The following is a 7,186-nucleotide window of genomic DNA, read 5'->3' as shown; positions in this document are numbered from 1 at the left end:
ACCTCCGTTCTACCCTAGATTGAGTGGATATCTCTTGGGTTCCTTAATCAGAATCTTCGTGGTATAAGCTAGAATTGATGGCGGCATTCAAGAGAATCCGAAAGGTCTAAACCTTGTCTGTGGTATTCTGAGTAGGATTCAAGGATTGAATGACTGTGACGAGCTTCAAACTCGCGATTGTGGGGCGTTAGTGACAGACGCAAAAGAATCACTGGATTCTATTCCGACATGATCGAGAACCGACAGCTGAATAGCCGTGCTGTGACAGAGCACGTTGACATTTTCACTGAGAGGATGAGACTGTAGCCATTGACAACGGTGATGCCCAACATACAGCTTGCCATGGAAAGGAGTAAGAAGGATTGGATGAAGACAGTAGGAAAGCAGAGAGACAGAAGGGACAAAGCATCTCCATACGCTTATTTGAAATTCTCACCAATGAATTGCATAAGTATATCTATCTTTATTTTATGCTTTATTCATAAATCATTCATAACCATTTGAATCTGCCTGACTGAGATTTACAAGATGACCATAGCTTGCTCCATACCAACAATCTCCGTGGGATCGACCCTTACTCGCGTAAGGTTTATTACTTGGACGACCCAGTGCACTTGCTGGTTAGTTGAGTGAAGTTGTGATAAAGAGTTGAGATTGCAATTGAGCGTACCATGTTGATGGCGCCATTGATGATCACAATTTCATGCACCAAAGAATAAGCTGAATTGAATAGAAGAACAATAGTAATTGCATTAATACTCAACGTACAACAGAGCTCCACACCTTAATCTATGGTGTGTAGAAACTCTACCGTTGAAAATACATAAGAAAAAATGTCTAGGCATGGCCATGAGGCCAGCCCCATGATCTAAGATAGCATAAGACTAATCGAAGATAGCTCCCAAGATGAAAATACAATAGCAAAAGGTCTAATTTATAGAGAACTAGTAGCCTAGGGTTTACAGAAATGAGTAAATGATGTAAAAATTCACTTCCGAGCCCACTTGGTGTGTGCTTGGGGTGAGCATTGAATATTCCATGTGTAGAGACTTTTCTTGGAGTTAAACGCCAGCTTTTGTGCCAGTTTGGGCGTTTAACTCCCACTTTTGTGCCAGTTCCGGCGTTTAACGCCGGGAATTCTTGAGCTGACTTGGAACGCCGCTTTGGGCCATCAAATCTCGAGAAAAGTATAAACTATTATATATTGCCGGAAAGCCCATGATGTCTACTTTCCAACAAAATTGAGAGCGTGCCAAGTGGGCTTCTGTAGCTTCAGAAAATCCACTTCGAGTGCAGGGAGGTCAGAATCCAACAGCCTCTGAATCAGATTTTTGCTCAGGTCCCTCAATTTCAGCCAGAAAATACCTAAAATCACAGAAAAACACACAAACTCATAGTAAAGTCTAGAAAAGTGAATTTTAAATAAAAACTAATAAAAATATAATAAAAACTAACTAAAACATACTAAAAACATACTAAAAACAATGCCAAAAAGCGTATAAATTATCCGCTCATCACAACACCAAACTTAAATTGTTGCTTGTCCCTAAGCAACTGAAAATCAAATAGGATAAAAAGAAGAGAATATACAATGAATTCCAAAAACATCTATGAAGATCAGTATTAATTAGATGAGCGGGGCTTTTAGCTTTTTGCCTCTGAACAATTTTGGCATCTCACTTTATCCTTTGAAGTTCAGAATGATTGGCTTCTATAGGAACTCAGAATCCGGATAGTGTTATTGATTCTCCTAGTTAAGTATGATGATTCTTGAACACAGCTACTTTATGAGTCTTGGCCGTGGTCCAAAGCACTCTGTTTTCCAGTATTACCACCGGATACATCCATGCCACAGACACATAACTGAGTGAACCTTTTTCAGATTGTGACTCAGCTTTGCTAGAGTCCCCAATTAGAGGTGTCCAGGGTTCTTAAGCACACTCTTTTTGCTTCGGATCACGACTTTAACCGCTCAGTCTCAAGTTTTCACTTGACACATTCACGCCACAAGCACATGGTTAAGGACAGCTTGGTTTAGCCGCTTAGGCCAGGATTTTATTCCTGTGGGCCCTCCTATCCACTGATGCTCAAAGCCTTGGATCTTTTTTATTTTTACCCTTGCCTTTTGGTTTAAAGGGCTATTGGCTTTTTCTACTTGCTCTTTTTTTTTGAATTCACTGCTTTTTCTTGCTTCAAGAATCATTTTTATGATTTTTCAGATCCTCAGTAACATGTCTCCTTTTTCATCATTCTTTCAACAGCCAACACTTTTAACATTCATGAACAACAAATTCAAAAGATATATGCACTGCTCAAGCATACATTCAGAAATCAAAAGTATTGCCACCACATCAAAATAATTAATCTGTTATAAAATTTGAAATTCATGCAATTCTTCTCTTTTTCAATTAAGAACATTTTTTATTTAAGAAAGGTGATGGATTCATAGGACATTCATAATTTTAAGGCATAGACACTAAGACACTAATGATCATAGGACACAAACATAAATAAAACATAAAGCATAAAAGTTCAAAAAATAGAAAATTAAAGAACAAGGAAATTAAAGAACGGGTCCACCTTAGTGATGGCGGCTTGTTCTTCCTCTTGAAAATCTTATGGAGTGCTTGAGCTCCTCAATGTCTCTTCCTTGCCTTTGTTGCTCCTCTCTCATGGTTCTTTGGTCTTCTCTAATTTCATGGAGGAGGATGGAATTTTCTTTGTGCTCCACCCTTATTTGTCCTATGTTGGAACTCAATTCTCCTAGGGAGGTGTTGATTTGCTCCCAATAGTTTTGAGGAGGAAAGTGCATCCCTTGAGGCATCTCAGGGATTTCATGATGAGGAATTTCCTCATGTCCATGAGTGGGATCTCTTGTTTGCTCCATCCTTTTCTTAGTGATGGGCTTGTCCTCATCAATGAGGATTTCTCCCTCTATGTTAATTCTAACTGAATTACAGAGGTGACAAATGAGATGAGGGAAGGCTAACCTTGCCAAGGTAGAGGACTTGTCCGCCACCTTATAAAGTTCTTGGGATATAACCTCATAACTTCTACTTTCTCTCCAATTATGATGCTATAAATCATGATAGCCCGGTCTATAGTAGCTTCGGACCGGTTGCTAGTAGGAATGATTGAGCATTGGATAAACTCCAACCATCCCCTAGCCACGGGCTTGAGGTCATGCCTTCTCAGTTGAACCGGCTTCCCTCTTGAATCTCTCTTCCATTGAGTGCCCTCTTCACAAATGTCTATGAGGACTTGGTCCAACCTTTGATCAAAGTTGACCCTTCTAGTGTAGGGGTATTCATCTCCTTGCATCATGGGCAAGTTGAATGCCAACCTTACATTTTCCGGACTAAAATCTAAGCATTTCCCCCGAACCATTGTAAGCCAATTCTTTGGGTTCGGGTTCACACTTTGATCATGGTTCTTGGTGATCCATGCATTGGCATAGAACTCTTGAACCATTAAGATTCCGACTTGTTGAATGGGGTTGGTAAGAACTTCCCAACCTCTTCTTCGGATCTCATGTCGGATCTCCGGATATTCACTCTTTTTGAGTTTGAAAGGGACCTCAGGGATCACCTTCTTCATGGCCACAACTTCATAGAAGTGATCTTGGTGCACCCTTGAGATGAATCTCTCCATCTCCCATGACTCGGAGGTGGAAGATTTTGCCTTCTCTTTCCTCTTTCTAGAGGTTTCTCCGGCCTTAGGTACCATAAATGGTTATGGAAAAACAAAAAGCAATGCTTTTACCACACCAAACTTAGAAGGTTTGCTCGTCCTCGAGCAAAAGAGGAAAGAAAAGAGTAGAAGAAGAAGAAATAGAGGAGATGGAGGGGGCTTATGTGGTTCGGCTGAGGGGGAGAAGTAGTGTTTAGGTTGTGTGAAAATGAAGGAGTGAAGAATGGTTTATATAAGGGTGGAGAGAGGGGTAGGGTTCGGCCATTATGGGTGGGTTTGGGAGGGAAAGTGGTTTGAATTTGGAAGGTGGGGTAGGTGGGGTTTTATGAAAGATGGATGTGAGTGGTGAAGAGAATGGTGGCGTGTAAAATGCCCTTTCTACCAATCCTGGCGTTAAACGCCGGGCTGCTGCCCTTTTCTGGCGTTAAACGCCAGTCTGGTGCCCCTTTCTGGCGTTAAACGCCAGTCTGGTGTCCCTCTCTGGTGTTAAACGCCCAGAATGGTGCCAGACTGGGCGTTAAACGCCCATTTGCTACCCTTACTGGCGTTTAAACGCCAGCAAGCTTTTCCTCCAGGGTGTGCTATTTTTCATTCTGTTTTTGCTTTTTCAATTGTTTTTGTGACTTCACATGATCATCAACCCATAGAAAACATAAAATAACAATGGAAAATAGATAAATATAACATTGGGTTGCCTCCCAACAAGTGCTTCTTTAATGTCAGTAGCTTGACAGTGGGCCCTCACGGAGCCTCACAAATGTTCAGAGTAATGTTGGAACCTCCCAACACCAAACTTAGAGTTTGAATGTGGGGGTTCAACACCAAACTTAGAATTTGGTTGTGGCCTCCCAACACCAAACTTAGAGTTTGACTGTGCGGGCTCTATTTGACTCTGTTTTGAGAGAAGCTCTTCATGCTTGCTCTCCATGGTTACAGAGGGATATCCTTAAGCCTTAAACACAAAGGATTATTTATTCACTTGAATGATCAATTCTCCTCTGTCAACATCAATCACAGCCTTCGTTGTGGCTAGGAAGGGTCTGCCAAGGATGATGGATTCATCCATGCACTTTCTAGTCTCTAGGACTATGAAATTATCAGGGATGTAATGGTCTTCAATCTTCACCAGAACATCCTCTACAAGTCCATAAGCTTGTTTTCTTGAATTATCTGCCATCTCTAGTGAGATTCTTGCAGCTTGTACCTCAAAGATCCCTAGCTTCTCCATTACAGGGAGAGGCATGAGGTTTATGCTTGACCCTAGGTCACACAAAGCCTTCTCGAAGGTCATGGTGCCTAATGTACAAGGTATTGAGAACTTTCCAGGGTCCTGTCTCTTTTGAGGTAATCTCTGCCTAGTCAAGTCATCCAGTTCTTTGGTGAGCAAAGGGGGTTTGTCCTCCCAAGTCTCATTACCAAATAACTTGTCATTTAGCTTCATGATTGCTCCAATGTACTTAGCAACTTGCTCTTCATTGACATCTTCGTCCTCTTCAGAGGAAGAATACTCATCAGAGCTCATGAATGGCCAAAGTAAATCCAATGGAATCTCTATAGTCTCAGTGTAAGCCTCAGATTCCCATGGTTCCTCATTAGGGAACTCATTGGAGGCCAGTGGACGTCCATTGAGGTCTTCTTCAGTGATGATCACTGCCTCTTCCTCCTTTCCAAATTCGGCTATGTTGATGGCCTTACATTCTCCTTTTGGATTCTCTTCTGTGTTGCTTGGAAGAGTACTAGGAGGGAGTTCAGTAACTTTCTTACTCAGCTGACCCACTTGTGCCTCCAAGTTTCTAATGGAGGACCTTGTTTCAGTCATGAAATTTTGAGTGGTTTTGATTAGATCAAAGACCATGGTTGCTAAGTCAGAGTGGCTCTGCTTAGAATTCTCTATCTGTTGCTGAGAAGATGATGGAAAAGGCTTGCCATTGCTAAACCTGTTTCTTCCACCATTATTGTTGTTGAAACCTTGTTGAGGTCTCTATTGATCCTTCCATGAGAGATTTGGATGATTTCTCCATGAAGGATTATAGGTGTTTCAATAGGGTTCTCCCATGTAATTCACCTCTTCCATTGATGGGTTCTCAGGATCATAAGCTTCTTCTTCAGATGAAGCGTCCTTAGTACTGCCTGGTGCAGCTTGCATTCCAGATAAACTTTGAGAAATCATATTGACTTGCTGAGTCAATATTTTTTTCTAAGCCAATATGGCATTCAGAGTATCAATCTCAAGAACTCCTTTCTTCTGATTCGTCCCATTGTTCACAGGATTCCTTTTAGAAGTGTACATGAATTGGTTATTTGCAACCATTTCAATGAGTTCTTGAGCTTCTGCAAACGTCTTCTTTAGATGAAGAGATCCTCCAGCAGAGCTGTCCAATGACATCTTGGATAGTTCAAACAGACCATCATAGAAGATACCTATGATGCTCCATTCAGAAAGCATGTCAGAAGGACACTTTCTGATCAATTGTTTGTATCTTTCCCAAGCTTCATAGAGGGATTCACCTTCCTTCTGTCTAAAGGTTTGGACTTCCACTCTAAGCTTACTCAATTTTTAAGGTGGAAAGAACTTTTTCAAGAAGGCATTGACTAGCTTTTCCCAAGAGTTCAAGCTTTCTTTAGGTTGTGAGTCCAACCATATCCTAGCTCTGTCTCTTACAGCAAAAGGGAATAGCATAAGTCTGTAGACCTCAGGGTCAACCCCATTGGTCTTAACAGTGTCATAGATTTGCAAGAATTCAGCTAAAAACTGATGAGGATCTTCCAATGGAAGTCCATGGAACTTGCAATTCTGTTGCATTAGAGAAACTAATTAAGGCTTAAGCTCAAAGTTGTTTGCTCCAATGGCAGGGATAGAGATGCTTCTCCCATAGAAGTCGGGAGTAGGTGCAGTAAAGTCACCCAGCACCTTCCTTGCATTGTTGGCATTATTGTTATTTTCGGCTGCCATGTCTTCTTTTTATTTGAAGATTTCTATTAGGTCCTCTACAGAGAGTAGTGCTTTATCTTCTTTTAGCTTTTGCTTCAAGGTCCTTTCAGGTTCAGGGTCAGCCTCAACAAGAATGCTTTTGTCCTTGCTCCTGCTTATATGAAAGAGAAGAGAACAAGAAAATATGGAATCCTCTATGTCACAGTATAGAGATTCCTTAAGGTGTCAGAGGAAAAGAAGAATAGAAGGAGGAGGTAGAAGAAGAAGAATTCGAACTTATCAAGAGAGATAGAATTCGAATTGTTGATAATGGAGGAGTGTTAGTCCTTAAATAGAGTGATGTGAGAAAAGGGGAAGAATTTTCGAAAATAAATTAAAAAGATTTTAAAAGAAATTTTGAAAATTTGATGAATGATTTTCAAAAATTAAAGTTGGAAAAGAAATAAAGTGATTTTTGAAAAAGATTTTTGAAAGTAGAAATCAAAAAGATATGATTGAAAAGTTATAGTTTTAAAAAGATATGATTGAAAAGATATGATTGAAAAACAATTTAAAAAGATTTGA

At 40.5% G+C, this 7,186-nt stretch overlaps 1 non-coding gene across 1 annotated transcript; it reads left to right on the top strand.

Moving 5' to 3' along the window:
• Window positions 1-6,130: 6,130 nt before the first annotated feature.
• Window positions 6,131-6,238, top strand: LOC112799400 (small nucleolar RNA R71). The gene has a single exon (XR_003200981.1). It is a non-coding gene; the product is annotated as a small nucleolar RNA R71 (small nucleolar RNA).
• The last annotated feature ends 948 nt before the right edge of the window (window positions 6,239-7,186 follow it).

Source organism: Arachis hypogaea, chromosome 4 (assembly GCF_003086295.3).
Source record: "Arachis hypogaea cultivar Tifrunner chromosome 4, arahy.Tifrunner.gnm2.J5K5, whole genome shotgun sequence".
In the NCBI taxonomy this organism is placed as follows: Eukaryota; Viridiplantae; Streptophyta; class Magnoliopsida; order Fabales; family Fabaceae; genus Arachis; species Arachis hypogaea.
This window is presented reverse-complemented; position numbering and strand designations above follow the sequence as displayed.